At 37.2% G+C, this 15,034-nt stretch overlaps 1 pseudogene; it reads left to right on the top strand.

The window, feature by feature from the left end:
- Positions 1-14,584, top strand: part of LOC123536502 (DNA helicase MCM9-like) — a 47,773-nt pseudogene extending 33,189 nt beyond the window's left edge.
- Positions 14,585-15,034: the final 450 nt, after the last annotated feature.

The raw sequence follows: 15,034 nt of genomic DNA, 5'->3' as shown, positions 1-15,034 counted from the left end.
GACTCTCTTGTACTTACATTTCCTTGCCATTTCATATATGAAAATTATACAGGTATCTGAAAACAAGTTTCTAGAAATTTCATGACTTTCTGCTTAATTATCTATCCTATGTTAGGATGGTGGAGAGTGGCAGCTGGAAGCGGGAGCCCTCGTACTTGCTGACGGAGGTCTGTGTTGCATAGATGAGTTTAACAGTATACGAGAACATGACAAGGCCAGCATACATGAAGCTATGGAACAACAGACTATCAGTGTTGCAAAGGTGTGTTGACTTAGTTACTGCTGTAACTGCAGCAGAAAAAAAATGTTGATTTCCTCTATTATTTCAAAAGCATTGCAGTGGTTTACTCCCTTGTACACAATATATTTGGTTATTTATTAGGATATTTTTCAAACATCATGTGTCAGTAAGTTTGTACCATTGGTCATATTCACAGTACCCACATTTTATGGATTTTTCAGAAAAAATTTATTCTCCTAAATTTGTGAAGAGTTGCTTAATTAAGAATCGTGAATAATCAGTTCATTTTCTGTAAGTAAATCATATGCTGAATTTTGAGTCATCTTTAGCTGCAGAATGAAAATTACTCCAAATTCCTTGCAATCTTAATAGGTATATTTGACAATGTGAGACGAAACTGAAATTCAGTATTTTAAACAAGATAAATAATCTACATCATAATTACTTCAGAAAAGACAGCTTTATATTTTAATTGGACAATTATTACAAGAAGAAAGTATCAGGAGAACAAAAATACAAAACATGCAATTAGGACAAAGAATATAGGGAGATATGACAATGAATATTGAATATACCTTGTAATATTAGAATAACAACTTGCAAATTTAATTCAGGCAATGGTGTGAAGTTAAGTACAAGCAACAATTTTAGCAGCCACAAACCGAAGGCAGTATGACCAATGAAGTATGTTGCAAATTGTAACTAACCTATGTTTTTAGCTGCCTATTCGAAGAATAGGGAGCTATCTACTCACCATGACTCAGTCACCTTGGTTAAGTTTCGTTCCAGTCAATTTTGACAAACTTTTGTCATTAGCTTGAACTTTCAAGACTTGTGTACATCACCATGTCCAGTTTTAGGCAAAATTAATACTTTGTCAAGAATTTCAACTGATTTATTGCCCTTTTACAAGTCTTGTTAAGTTTTTTTCCAGTTCATATTTTGTGTAAACTGTTTGACATATGGTTTTGAAACTTTTATCACTTGTTAACTATAAAAGTCTCAATCTGTAGGCAAGAGTACATAACTCTGTCAAGTATTTTGGCTGAATTATGGTCCTTTTGGACTTTGAAATCAGTTAAGTTGTTTTCGTACCAGTAAATATTTTGTCTAAACTGTTTGACATAATTTATGGCTTTTAAACTTCAACCACTTCATAGTCTCCATATGCAGGCAATACTACATAACTAGGACAAGGATTTTGGCTTAGTTATGAGCCTTTTTTAGTACTGGTCATTTTTTCGACATAGAAATTAGTTAAGTTTCGCGTACCATTCCATAATTTGTCTAGACTGTTTGATATATGGCTTTGAATCTTTAAACACTTGCTTTCCATCTTGGTCTCTATGAGTGTTATTGAGTTTGACATCTTGAAATAAATTTGAAACCCAGCAAGAGATCTTTAATTCTTAAATGTGAGGAACCCGCTACAGAATATTGGTTGTTTCACAAAGGTTCCTGCCCTGGCTGAAATGTTATGAGAATGGGTACATGGGGTTTTCATATGCTACTTTTAAATCCAACAAAACGTTACATGTTTACTGATACGGTAGTGATACTGTTTATTATGCCCCCCTTCGAAGAAGGAGGGGTATATTGTTTCGCAGATGTCTGTTGGTCGGTCTGTATGTAGACCAATCCGTTTCCGGATGATTACTCAAGAATGCTTGGACCTAGGATCATAAAAATTGATTGGAAGGTTGGTCATCACCTGCATATGACCCCTATTGACTTTGAGATCTGTATGTCAAAGGTCAAGGTCACAGTGACACTGAACAGCTAAACGGTTTCCAGATGGTAACTCAAGAACGCTTGGGCCTAGAATCATGAAAGTTGATAGGGAGGTTGGTCATGACCAGCAGATGAACCTTATCGATTTTGAGGTCAGTATGTCAAAGTTCAAGGTCACAGTGACCCGGAACAGTTAAACAGTTTCCGGATGATTACTCAAGATTGCTTGGGCCTAGGATCGTGAAAGTTGATAGGGCAGTTTATCATGACCAGCAGATGACCCCTATTGATTTTGAAGTCAGTAGGTCAAAGGTCAAGGTCACAGTGACCAGGAACAGTAAAATGGATTCCGGGCAATAACTCAAGAACGCTTGGGCCTAGGATCAGGAAAATTGATAGGGAGATTGATCATGACCAGCAGATGACCCTTGTTGATTTTGAGGTCCTTTGGTCAAAGTTCAAGGTCAGATTGGCCAGGAACAGTTAAACGGTTTCTGGATGATAACTTGAGAACACTTAGGCCAAGGGTCATGAAAAATGATAGAGAGGTTCATCATGACCAGCAGATGACCCCTTTTGATTTTAAGGTCAGTACAATGACCTGGAACATTTAAACTGTTTCCAGACAATAACTTGAGAATGCTTGGGCCTAGGATCATGAAACTTGATAGGGAGGTTGGTCATGACCTGTAGATGACCCCTATAGATTTTGAGGTCTGTAGGCTAAAGGTCAAGGTCACATTGACCTGGAACAGTTAAACTCTTTCCGGACGATACTTTGAGAACGTTTGGGTGTAGGATCATTAAACTTAATAGGGAAGTTGATCATGACCAGCAAATGATCCTTGTTGATTTTAAAGTCAATAGGTCAAAGGTCAATGTCACATTGAACCAGAATAGTAGAACTTTAGTTTACAGTGAGCAAATAATTTCTGTTCCTTGTGCAATTACTGAATGCATCAAGGGGGGCATTTCGTGTTCGACGAGCTCTTGTATATATTGCTTGACATATCATATCAGTATGAAAGTAAAAAATCGATGTTCAGTCATTTTGTATCAGTTAACCGAAATACTCTACGTAATATTATGTCTTCGCTTCCTGTCAACTTTGTTTTTATGACCCTGAAATATTGTAATTGTACTATCATTTGTATTTTGTTAGTTTGTTGGATCTTACGTGCTTTCATCTTAATACTGCAGGTTAAGCTCTTTCTATGCAATACATAGATGCAAATGAAACTTAACATGAATGTTTGGCATGATGAGATGGTGTGTTGCACATTCAGAGTCTGTTTGACCTTTTCGGCCATTTTCACAGGCAACGGCACAGCGTCACCTTTTAATGGGGAACATTTGTCGCAGAGTCTGCCCGTTTAGAACAGTAGGGAGTGCGCATATTGTGGGTTCAAGAATTTGATCCCTGGGCAAGTTGTATATTCTCAATGACAATTGATAAAGGACACTGTGTCTGAAACCATTAATTGAATTTTGTCGTCTACTTCCGATTCAAGTGGGGAAGTTGGCCATTACTTGTGGGGGACAGTTTTGTACTGGTAAAGAATCCAGGAACACTGGTTTGCTTAACTGCCCACTGTTACATATTAAACTGAAATACTTTTGAAAAACAGTACTACAAACAAGCATTTTGTCATATAACTTGTGCCATTTCTTGATCAGTGTTTCAAATATACAAAAGGAGAACTCTAATCTTCTGTAATTAGGGGTAAACACAAGGTGATACATTTTATTAGCTCGTCTGGTTTTTTGAAAAAAAAAGATGAGTTATTGTCATCACTTGATTTGCATTGTTAAGTTTATGTTTAGGTCAGCTTTTCTCCTAAACTATATCAAAGATATTGCTTTAAAACTTGCAACACTTGTTCACCATCAAAAGCTGACTCTGTACAGCAAGAAACTTAACTCCATCCTGCTTTTTGCAAGAATTATGGCCCCTTTTGGACTTAAAAAATATCAGATTTCTTGGTTAAGTTTTGCATTTACATGTAGGTCAGCTTTTTTCCTTAACAGTCAAAGCTATTGCTTTAAAACTTGGAGCAGTTATACGCCGTTAAAAGCTGACTCTACACACCATGTCCATAAATCTACATTGCTTTTTGCAAGAACTATGGCCCCGTTAGGACTCTGTTATATAGAGACAAAAACAATCAGATGAGCGTCTGCACCTGCATGGCGGTGCTCTTGTTGATGTTTATTGTAATTATTTTTCAGTCATTGTCGGTAAATATAGCTCTTGCCAGTCCTCTGTTAAGTAGATTTGACCTCGTCTTGGTTTTACTGGATACCCAGAATGAACACTGGGATAGAGTGGTCTCCTCTTACATCTTGGAAGGCAAGCATCCAGTTGATCCTGATGACGAGCACTTGGTGATCTGGAGCATGGATAAGATGCAGGCATATATCTCACTCATTAAGACAATTAATCCAGAGTTAACTCCTGGAGCCACAAGGTTTGTCTTGTTTGTTCACATTTAACCTTATTCATAGTTATGATCAGGAAATCATATGGGCAACCCCTCCAGAAGACTTAGGAGTTTTAGTCAGAAAAGATACTCCAATTCCAGAAGCATTCCTGGTTCACAAGGTTGTCAGGTCCAGAGCATACATACATGGTACTTTTTTCTGCATGCTATTTTAGTTGGAGGAGCAGGGGCTCGAAATCGCATCCCATGTTTCATAGTCAGTGTTACCACTGAACCACTACAATCATTTGCCCTTTATCAGAACTTACGAATTTTTCACTCACTGTGTGGATGGGAATTTCCATCAAGCTTGAGAGTAGATGTACTGTAATGATTTTGAGGTCAAAACAGTGGACTGAGAGCCAAATCTTCCCTCCATATCTGCCAGGTTTTGCTAGCACTCTCAAAAATATGAACTCTTACTTGGTATGCAAGAATGACTATATATAACTTTCACACATTTTCTTGGTATGAAGTTTTCTAAATTTTGTATCTGTAGCAAGAATTGTTTTGGATAAATTTTGTAGCAATAATATATTACATATTTTTACTGTGAAATCATTTAATTTCATGGGCCTGTAATTCTGTGGTTTTGTCAGCTGTTGCAGATTTCGAAATTCTGAACATAAAATTGGTATTTGTGGATTAGTTTAACCTCAGAATCTACAAAAAATTATTGCCTACGTATACTTGAGTTTTTTTTACGCCCGTCTCTGAAAGAGCGGGGCGTACTATGTGAACACTCGTGGCGGGCAGGCGGCCGGCATCCAAAAGCATGTCCGCTCTCTAAGTCGAACAGTTTTCATCTGATCTTCACCAAAACTTGGTGACAATGTTTATGGGCATAATATATCTGCCAAGTTCGATAACCAGCAAAATCGCCCCAGGCACTCTTGGGTTATGGCCCTTGAATTACTCAAAATCTTCAAATTTAGCCTCGTCCACCCTTTAAGTCAAACAGTTTTTATCCGATCTTCACCAAACTTTGTGCTAATGTTTGTGGGCATAATATCTCAGCCAAGTTCGATAACCAGCGAAATCGCCCCAGGCACTCTTGTGTTATGGCCCTTGAATTACTCAAAATCTTCAAATTTAGCCTTGTCCGCCCTCTAAGTCAAACAGTTTTAATCCGATCTTCACCAAACTTGGTGACAGTGTTTGTGGGCATAATATCTCAGCCAAGTTTGATAACCAGCCAAATCGCCCAAGGCACTCTTGGATTATGGCCCTTGAATTAGGCCAAGTTCGATGACGGGCGTATTTTGTGACAGTCTGCCACTCTTGTTTACAGCATCGTTTTATTCTCATAAATTTGATTAAAGCTGCAATGGCTATCAATGAAAAACATAATAATGTTTTAGGGAAAGCCTATATACTTTATTATGTCTCCCCTCTGGGGGAGACGTATTGTTTTTGCCCTGTCCGTCCGTCCGTACGTCACACTTCATTTCTGATCAATAACTGGAGAACCATTTGATCTAGAACCTTCAAACTTCATAGGATTGTAGGGCTGCTGGAGTAGACGACCCCTATTGTTTTTGGGGTCACTCCGTCAAAGGTCAAGGTCACAGGGGCCTGAACATTGAAAACCATTTCCGATCAATAACTTGAGTACCACTTGACCCAGAATGTTGTAACTTCATAGGATGATTGATCATGCAGAGTAGATGACCCCTATTGATTTTGGGGTCACTCTGATAAAGATCAAGGTCACAGGGGCCTGAACATGGAAAACCATTTCCGGGTCGGTAACTTGAGAACTACTTGACCCAGAATGTTGAAACTTAACAGGATGATTGTTCATGCAGAGTAGATGACCCCTATCGATTTTGGGGTCACTCTGTTAAAGGTCAAGGTCACATGGGCCTGAACATCGAAAATCGTTTTCGATCAATAACCTCTCGACCCAGAATGTTGAAACTTCATAGGATGATTGTTCATGCAGAGTAAATGACCCATATTGTTTTTGGGGTCACTGAAAGGTCAAGGTCACAGGGGCCTGAACATTGATAACCATTTCCGATCAATAACTTGAGAACTTCTTGATCCAGAATGTTGAAACTTCATAGGATGATTGAACATGCAGAGTAGATGACCCCTATCGACTTTGGGGTCAGTCTATTAAAGGTCAAGGTCACAGGGGCCTGGTCATGTAAAATCATTTCCGGAAAATAACTTGAGAACCACTTGACCTAGAGTGTTGAAACTTAATAGGATGATTGGACATGCAGAGTAGATGACCCCTATTTATTTTGGGGTCACTTGATCATAGGTCAGGGTCACAGGAGCCTGAACAGTGACTTGAGAACCACTAGGCCAAGAGTGTTGAAACTTAGCGGGATGACTGGACATGCCAAGTAGATGATCCCTATTGCAGCCAACCATCAGTGTCTCTGACTTTCGCTCCTGACCCCTATTGACTTCTTGCCTATTGGACTTTGCATTGGGGGAGACATTCGCTTTTTTACAAAAGCAATTTCTAGTATTAAATAAGATTTTGCTACATGTAACAGAATTATAAAAAATGCAGCTGTTTCGAGTACAGGCAAACATTTATTAAGCAACCATCCAAGGGAGTGACGGTCTGGCTAGTTAAGGACCTGCCTAACTGGTTAAGACTAGATAAAATTAGAACAAGAGTCAGCATGGTCAGTTTCAGAAATCAGCTGCTTAATACAGGAGGATGCTAATTCAGGTTCAACTGTAAACGGTTATCACTTGTATCATGATATAAAATTGTTGTTACAGAGTGTTGCGGCAGTACTACCATGCCCAGAGAGGTTCAGATGACAGGAATGCTGCAAGAACCACAATGAGGCTGTTACAAAGCATGATTAGATTGTCACAAGGTAGTTGTTTCGTCACATTGACACAATTATAGGTCGTTATTGAAATTGATATTTTGTGATTACAGTCAATTATCTCCTTATGCCCCCACATTTATGTAAAATAAATGTGGGTGGAGGGACATACAGCATTGCTGCTGTCCTTAAATCCATCGGCCCGGCCGTACGTCCCAAAATCTTTTGTGTTCAACTCCTCCCACACCATTAGCCTCATTTGCTTCAAACGTTCACAGGGAAACAAGCTTGATAAGCAGACGACCACAAAGAAAAGAATTTCTTCTGTGACTATTTTACTGCAGTTATGGCCCTTTGACAGTTTTGGTATATAGAATATAGAAAAAAAATCGTCTGTGTCCAACTCCTCCCAGACTATTAACCTCATTTGCTTCAAACTTTCACATATGAACAAGCTTGATGTGCAGATGACAATAAAGGAAGGAACCTTTGCTGTTACTAGTTTTACAACAATTGTGGCCCTTTGGTAGTTTTGCTATATAGAATATAGAGAAAAATCATGGGTGTCCAACTCATAAAACACTATTGAAAGGATGTGCTTGAAAGTTTCACAGATTAAAGACCTTCATTTGGAGATGACCATAAATAATGGAATTTTTTCTGTGGCTGTATTTCTATAGAATTATGGCCCTTTCTTAATTTCACAAAATAATGAAGAAATCTTATGTGTTCAACTTCTCATACACTTTTTGAAGAAATGGATTCAAAGTTGCTCAGATACACAAACTTACTTGAATACAATTTGCTTTAAACTTTTAGTCGAACATCCTACATGTGTGGATTGTCTGTACTAAAAGCTTTGCTATTTTAAGGAAAGTGTGGCATCCATATCCAGTTGACACAATTCTAGTTTTCATCACACTTTGATCGAATAGTTAACATTTTAGAGCTTTCTTAGTTATTATTATACGCCAGGAGGGACGTATTATGTTATGACGCTGGTGTCCGTCTGTACGTCCGTCCATCTGTCCGTTAGCAATTTCGTGTCCGCTCTGTAACTCTTGAACCCCTTGAAGGATTTCAAGGAAACTTGACACAAATGTTCACCTCACCGAGACAACATGCAGAGTGCATGTTTTGGATGTCTCGCCTCAAGGTCACACTTAGGAGTCAAAGGTCATATCAGTTTGTTTCGAGTCCGCTCTGTAACTCTTGAACCCCTTGAAGGATTTCAAAGAAACTTGACACAAATGTTCACCATACCAAGGCGACATGCAGAGCACATGTTCTGGATGACTCGCTTCAAGGTCAAGGTCACACTCAGGGGTCAAAAGTCACATCAGTTTGTTTCGTGTCTGCTCTGTAACTCTTGAACTGCTTGAAGGATTTCAAAGAAACTTGGCAGAAATGTTCACCACACTGAGATGACGTGCAGAGCGCATGTTCCGGATGACTCGCTTCAAGGTCAAGGTCACACTTAAGGGTCAAAGGTCATAATTATATGACTTTGCTTTGTGTATATTGCTCTGCATTGCAGTGCTCTTGTTTTCATTTGGCAGATCTCTTTTTTGTTCACTTACAATAATTTTTTTTTAATTACTTCCCTTTTATGTTACTATAAATAGCTTATTTTGAAACTTTTTTATTATTTGCCGTAGGGAAAAACCGAGACCATTTTTCTGGGGTACAACATGGATGGTACCTCCAATTTTTAGGTGTATTTTAACATACCTGTACTTGATAAGGACTTTTTTGTGGACTTTGAATATTTTTTTTTTGTGGACTTAGATTTGTTTTTTGAAGTTTTCCTTTTGTTGTTCCAGTCCTTTGGGCTACAACAGTCCAGTTCTTCAAATTTTGCTCCCATCCTATGATGTAACCCTTAGGGCGTATATTGCCCCGCTTGGCGGAGCTCTTGTTTCACTAATGAAGTAGTCATGTTCATAAACAAACTGCCTACAACTCGCTAAATCATTTTATTAGCTCATCTGATTTTTTGAAAAAAAATGATGAGTTATTGTCATCACTTGAGCGGTTGTCGGCGTCGGCGTCGGCGTCGGTGTCGGCGTCGGCGTTGGCGTCTGCGTCGGCGTTGCCTGGTTAAGTTTTATGTTTAGGTCAGCTTTTCTCCTAAACTATCAAAGCTATTGCTTTGAAACTTGGAATACTTGTTCACCATCATAAGCTGACCCTTTATAGCAAGAAACATAACTCCATCTTGCTTTTTGCAAGATTTATGGCCCCTTTTGTACTTAGAAAATATCAGATTTCTTGATTAAGTTTTATGTTTAGGTCAACTTTTCTCCTAAACTATCAAAGCTATTGCTTTGAAACTTGGAATACTTGTTCACCATCATAAGCAGACCCTGTACATCAAGAAACATAACTCCATCTTGCTTTTTGCAAGATTTATTGCTCCTTTTGGACTTAGAAAATCAGTTTTCTTGGTTAAGTTTTATGTTTAGGTCAGCTTTTATCCTAAACTATCAAAGCTATTGCTTTAAAACTTGCAACACTTGTTCACCATCATAAGTTGACCCTGTATAGCAAGAAACATAACTCCGTCCTGCTTTTTGCAAGATTTATGGCCCCTTTTGGACTTAGAAAATATCAGATTTCTTGGTTAAGTTTTATGTTTAGGTCAACTTTTTCTCTTAAACTATCAAAGCTATTGCTTTGAAACTTGCAACACTTGTTCACCATCATAAGCTGACCCTGTACAGCAAGCAACATAACTCCATCCTGCTTTTTGCAATAATTATTGCCCCTTTTGGACTTAGAAAATCATTTTCTTGGTTGAGTATTATGTTTAAGTCAACTTTTCTCATAAACTATCAAAGCTATTGCTTTAAAACTTGCAACAGTTTTTCACCATCATAAGTGGACACTGTACATCAAGAAACATAACTCTATCCTGCTTTTTGCAAGAATGATGGCCCTTTTTAGACTTAGAAAATCATGGGTAGGACAATATTTCTATTACACAAAAAAAATCAGATGAGCGTCAGCACCCGCAAGGCGGTGCTCTTGTATTTACATTATACAAATGTACTCATCATTAACAATGCGGGAAATTTCTAAATACATGTATTTAAAATAAATCTCAATGCATGCCCCTTTAAAAAAACATTCTTTTGCATTTGTCAGCTCATGCACGTCTGATGTTCCGAGACAAGGTGCTGGTCCAGGATGCTGTAGTGGCTGTTACTCTAATGGAGTCTTCTATGCAAGTAAGTTTGTTTAGCGCGTATTAATGTGCTGACCAGCCATCTTCATTGGGAACATTTTAACCAAACTGATCAACTTGAGTCAGTTCATTAGGTAAAAAAGAAGCTATGTATTGAGATGCAAGTTTGATTGCTGTGAAAGGCTTATGTTGTCCTTGACCATTTGACAAAAAGTAGTGTGTCTTATGTCATTTTTCCTGTAGCCTGTTGACTAAACTCTATAGGGAGAGTGCAGATATATATGGATCGTGGGGTCATGAGTTTGGTCCGTGGGTATTGAGTATGTTTTCCATGACTATTTGACAATAGAGATTGTGTCTGAATCGTTCAACCTCTGCCTCCAGTTCATGTGGAGAACTTGGCTATTACTTACAGAGATCATGTTAGTACTGGTACAGAATCCAGGAACCCTGGTTTGGTAAACTGTTAGCCATTATATAAAACATTGTTGGAAAATGGCGCTAAAGCCAGAGCAGACAAACAAAATATTTCCAGTTGACTCAAATGGAGAAGTCGTTGAAATCAAGTCAGTACGCATCGTAACTTATATTTTGATGAATAATGTCCTATATAATTAGAGGTACCAGTAAAAAGCAGTACTTTCAAGAAATCAGAAAAAAGCTTTATATTGTGTTTTACTGACTTGTCACTGAAACTTTTACACACTGACTATATCGATTGTTATCCCCCACCGATGAAATCGGGAGCAGGTATTGAAATGGCATTGTCAGTCCGTCCGTCCGCAGCCATTTCTCAGTAACTACCTAGTAGAATTTCATGAAACTTGAAATAAACATGAACCAACATACTACGATGATGTCCATCAAGTTTTTTTTTTTGATTAGTCAATTTCCATTAGAGTTATTGCCCTTGATTTAATGAAAAATGTCCGTCTGCAGCCATTTCTCAGTAACTAGCAGGTAGAATTTCATCAAACTTGAAACAGACATGAACCAAGATACTGCGATGATGCCCTTCAAGTTTTTGGGTTTTTTTATTTGTCAATTTCCCTTGGAGTTGTTGCCCTTGGTTTAATGAAAAATGCACAAAAATGTCCATCCGCAGCCATTTCTCAGTAACTAGCAGGTAGAATTTCATCAAATTTGAAATAAACATGAGCCAACATACTGCAGTGATGCCCATCAAGTTTTTTTTTGGATTGGTCAATTTCCCTTAGATTTATTGCCCTTGATTTAATGAAAAATACACGTCTGCAGCCATTTCTCACTAACAAGTTTGTAGAATTTCATGAAACTTGAATTAAATATGAACCAACATACTTTGATGATGCCCGTCATTTTCTTTTTTTATTGGTCAATTTTCCATACAGTTGTTGCCCTTTAATTGTTTAAAAATCCACAGATTTGTACATAACAAACCAACCAATTGGAAGAATTTCATTAAACTTCTTTCATTCTTTTCCATGAACATTTATTATAAACGTGAAGTTTTGTACCCACACCTGGTCGCAACCTTGCCCTGGTCACACCCACTTCCCCCCCACAATTTTTTTTTTATTCCTTTCTTATTTCTTTTTTTCAAACCTTCCATGAATATTTATCAACATGTAAAATTGTACCATTCTCTCACCTCACTCCTCAATGCTGCTTAAAATCTATATTTCTATCACAGGGTGCAGCGCTTAAAAAATCTGTATTTATATAACAAGAAATAGCACTTTTAATTTATTTATATAACAGGGAGCAGCACTACTAGGAGGTGTCAATGCTTTACATACAGCATTCCCTGACAATGCAGAGGAAGAGTACCAAGTTCAAGGTAAGTTCATGACCACTGAACTTTATATCTCTGTTTAACACAAGTATATTCTGTAAGAAAGAATAAACTCTATAAAGAGATCTTTTAGAAAGTATAGAAAGCAGCCAGGCAAACTAATTGTAGACTTGATTTGATTGAGCCTATAATGAGAGGTAATGAAACATGCATAACATCTAATGCCCTAGCACCTGTTTAAGCAAAATTCTATTTTAAAGATTTGGAATCAGAATGGACCCAGTGATCTAATAGGAGCAGAAAGTATAATCAAACCTTTATCATACCTGGTTATAATCAGTACCAAAAGGTGAATGACATGGGTATATAAGATTTACTTTTCCCCAAATTTTTCATTTGACATTGGTTAAAATATTCAAAATATCCTGAGGAAGTCAAAACCATTTAATAAAATTATTTTATGGAATTCCAAATAATCTAACCTTTACATTTAATAGATGATACAATTAAAATGATTAAATAGTTGGTATTAAATTTATTTGATGCAATTTCAATTGTTTCTGCAGCTCAAATGATACTTGAACGACTGAACCTACCAGATCTGCTTGAAGATGAGATGAAAGATATTCAGGAACTGGATCACAAAAGTAAATCATCAGTTGCTACAAAACCACCAGTGATTCCTGACGGACAAAACTGTAATACAGAAGTACCTGGATATCAGAGTAATTGTCATTCAGTCGATTCCAACATTTCAGCTGACCAAAGTACTAAAACTCAGGCAGTCAATGATAAAGAAGAGAAAACGTGCAGTTATTCTGCTAGTGGAAAAAGTGATGAGGATAAAAGAACTGACAAAGTTCTGGGAAGAAGCCAAACATCACAAAGTGGAGTTTCCATTGTAAATTCAAAGATTATGTCTGAAACTGTTTTAGAGCACTTGGCAAAAGCTCATCAACATCTTGTCAATGGTAACCAAAATCATGATATATCAAATATTTCTTTATCCGATATGTTAAACTCCAGCAGTGATGATACTGTAAGTTCTTGTCGAGAGTTTCCTAACATAGGAACAAGTTTGGGAATCGTTTCTCAAGGTAGTCATCACTCTTACGCTGAAGATTCACATAATTTCCAAATGTTACCAGGGAACACATCTACACCTTTAAGATCAAGGACACCAATTCATCAGCAGGAAGACACTCCAAACGCAAAATCAGATGTCCACATTGATGATGACAATACACATGTTACTACAAATTCTAAACCTTGCTTCAAAACTGTTATAAGGCAAACAATCGAAAACAGATTAACTCAAATACCAAAGAAAATTAACTCACATGTTGACGAAGAAGAATATACAAGTGATTTTACTGACAAAACAGGAGATAAACAGGTAGTTTCCAGATTAGTCTGTGTGAAGGAGAAGAAATTGAAAAACCTGGGAGAAGGTAAAAAGGTATCAGGAAAAGTGAAAAAAGTTTTGTCTGACATTCATAAAATCAGAAAAGTGGATGTACAGATGGATAATGTAAAGAGCAGTGATAACATTGGAGATGTTGATAAATTGAAGGACACGGCTAAAGTAAAAAGAAAAAGAAAGAAAAAAGAAATTTTGTCTGATTCAAGTGACGATGGTAAAGGTAGTGTTTTGTCGGAGAAAAGACCAAAGAATAGCGAAAAGAAATTGGTAAAACATGACAGTGATATAAGGGAATCACCTGCCAGTTTGACAATATCAAACAAAGCTGATTCGGATGAATTAAAAAGCAAAGCTGTTTCAAATTCGACTTTGTCAAAACTGAGAAAGTTTCAGTTTGATGAATCTAAAAGTAGTGCATTTAACAGGTCATTGAACACCAGTCTTTCTTCTAGTTTATTATCAGGCTCTTTATGGACAAATGGTAATGAAAATGGTATAAATGAAAAGGAACATGAACCAGATGTGGCAAAAGCGGATGATAATGAAAAACCAGCAAACAAAACAAATCAGCCCCAGGACGACAGATTATGTAATACTTTAATTGATATAAAGGACAAAGTAAATGAAAAATTACACATTAACATTAACAAAAACGATGAAAAGGATTCAGAAATAGCATCAAATGTGGTTTCATCTGCTTGTTTGAATTCCAAAAGTAGTCAAAGTAAAACAGAATCGCCGTCCTGGTTAGTAGCACTAAATAAGAAGTTCGCTTCTCCAAAAATAAGTACATTAGTACAAAGTTCATTTGCTTCTCCTGTTTTCAGTTTAAATGATAAAAAAGACGATTTGGATGACGTTGATTTTGAGGAAACAAGTTTTCTTCACAAACTTCAGACAACACAGACTTTTGAAAGAGGAAATACTTGATAAAATGTTTAATTACATGTGGATAAACATTACATGTGGATGTGTATGTTTTTGTATCCCCCACGTTGCATCTTGGAGGCATATAATGTTTGAAATGTTTGTAGTCACACTTTCTTGCGTACTTTTTGGCATTTATGATATTATTCAAGGGTGAGCTTGTGATACAGTGTTGACATCTTTCTTGTTTTGGACTTCTCCCACACTATTAGTCCGATTTGCTCCAGATGTTCACAGATAAAGAAGCTGGATTTGCAGATAACGTTAAAGGACTTTTTTTACTATTTTTACTGCAGTTTTTTGCACTTTGATTGCTGTGATATAATAAAACACGGAGAAAATCTTGTGTGTCAAACTCCTTCCACACTCTTAGCCAGATTTGCTTCAAACTTTTATAGATGAACAAGCTTTATTTGCAGATGACCATGATGGGAGGATTTTTTCCTGTAGTTATTTGTACCACAGTTATG

This window comes from Mercenaria mercenaria, chromosome 17, assembly GCF_021730395.1.
Source record: "Mercenaria mercenaria strain notata chromosome 17, MADL_Memer_1, whole genome shotgun sequence".
NCBI lineage: Eukaryota > Metazoa > Mollusca > Bivalvia > Venerida > Veneridae > Mercenaria > Mercenaria mercenaria.
The sequence above is the reverse complement of the archived record's forward strand: the minus strand, read 5'-3'. Positions and strand labels throughout refer to the sequence as shown.